This window comes from Struthio camelus, chromosome 6, assembly GCF_040807025.1.
Source record: "Struthio camelus isolate bStrCam1 chromosome 6, bStrCam1.hap1, whole genome shotgun sequence".
Classification (NCBI taxonomy): Eukaryota; Metazoa; Chordata; class Aves; order Struthioniformes; family Struthionidae; genus Struthio; species Struthio camelus.
The window spans coordinates 9,942,761-9,944,760 of NC_090947.1; positions in this window are offsets into that span (position 1 = coordinate 9,942,761).

Below are 2,000 nucleotides of genomic sequence, written 5' to 3' on the forward strand. Positions count from 1 at the left end.
TGTCCTTAATCTAACATGCCAGGTTCTTTTGCTTTATCAACAGGCAAAATAAGGGAGCCACTTGACAACTGCCCTCCAAAGATTAGCCAGTGACCTATAGCGCAGGCAGTACGTAAGGCCTGTTGCAAAATTATTTCTTAAAAGATATGCTGGATAAGCCTAAGAATTCAAAATTCTATTTTAAAAAGATTAAAAGGCTCAAGTCCCAATTAAGGGCCTGTCCTACTTCCTGGGTAGTTACTGTTACCTGTGCAGTGAGGCTACACTATTTCCCAGCTATATGTGTATAAATTTTTTTCTCTAAACACTTTTAAGATGCAAGATTTTAAACAAATCCACACACCTTTGTGGAACACCATATGCAAGTAAAACAGTCTTGCCTGCCAGAACTGATAAGCAACTTCAAGTACAGCAACCCTGGATTATAGTGGTTACAGTCTGCATCACCGCTGTTTACTCTCACTGATCATATTTAGCACTCAAGTTGAAGACACTTACCAGTGCTTCAGCAGCAGTCCTTTGGGATCTGCAGCTCATTGTTCCTAGGATGAGGAGTTTAGCAGTTCAGCTCAAAATATAGAATACTTATTTCCATACCTGCTCAAAAGGGGTGGAAGCAGATAACGCATGATCTATCCAGGACTGAAAAGCTTAAAACTTCCTTCCTTTCCTCCACACAATATTTCTGGTCATGCACATGGAGCTCTCAGCCCTATTTTTTCCAAAGCAGTTTCACTCAGGAAGAAAAAACAAAACAAAACAATCTTACAGCACTTCAGAAATTTAAAAACAGAATAAAGTAGAAGTTCTGGTTAATCTGATATTGAAGTTCACACCCACAACCCTGGACCGGGAAGAGGGACCAAGACATGTTTCTTCATGATCCAACTCCAGTGCACTGCCCCGGAGTTCAGAACCTGGCTTGTAGTAATAAGCCACTAAAAAGTGCTAAATAAGACAGATGAATCACATTCCCTTGTTATCAAAGCAATAAGCACAAGGGGGAAAAGGTGGCCATACAAAAATAACCTCTTGGCATCTTGATTCCACTGATGACTTCTTAAGCAACTGTCACTCATACAAATTTTCTGACTGGGGTAAATTATATAGGACAGTTCCTGAGCAGCCTATACATAATTTATCTGAGAGTTCTGAGAAAGTGACTACATTAATAGCTCAGAGGAAACGGAACTCCTATGTCTGCAATCATTTGTGTTTGAGAATACATTCACAATAAAATGGTAAAGGCACTAACAACCAAGTCTATGTCATTATGGATAACTTAACACTTTTGCCGCCTGCCGAAAGATTTACTTTTTTGGCAAAAAGCAGATGAACTGGAAAACTCTCACTACTCCCAGGTGATCCAGAGTTCTGCATAGTAAAAATATCACTAACCACAATAGCATAACCACAGAAGGATCCACAACGCTGAGGATAAGAGGTGGCTGCAGCAGGGTAGCACACTCCTGATACACTGTTTCAGAGCACCATACCTTGAGCAGCCTGGTCAACTGTAGCAGTTAAACTCAGTGTAATCTTTCTGAGAAAAAGAAAAGGAAGCTCGTGTTCTTGCCACTGGTAGCTGCGCACTAAGTGAGCATCCTATTAATTTCATTAGGGATTAAATGGGCCTGCTTACACCAAAAGATAAGCAAGCCACATGCTAAGAGCTAATCAGTACCCTATATTCAAGAGAAAAGCACCAGCTGCACTGGCTGAAAAGTTACCTAACGTTATCCAGCTAAAGACACACTGCCATTTGTTTAGTAGGAGTCTACCATAATACCTAGAAAAAAATATATATTTTCCATCTTAATTAATGAACTGAGTATATAACCTCTAAATCCTTTATAGAGCAAGCTACAACAGAACATTTACACGTTTAGAAAACAGTTTTTCTTTTACTGATTATTCATTTAAAACAACAAACAGTCTTAGAAACGCTCCTGGTATCGGTTAGAAAGCCAGCAAATAAGTTAAGACAGAGGCACAAAATC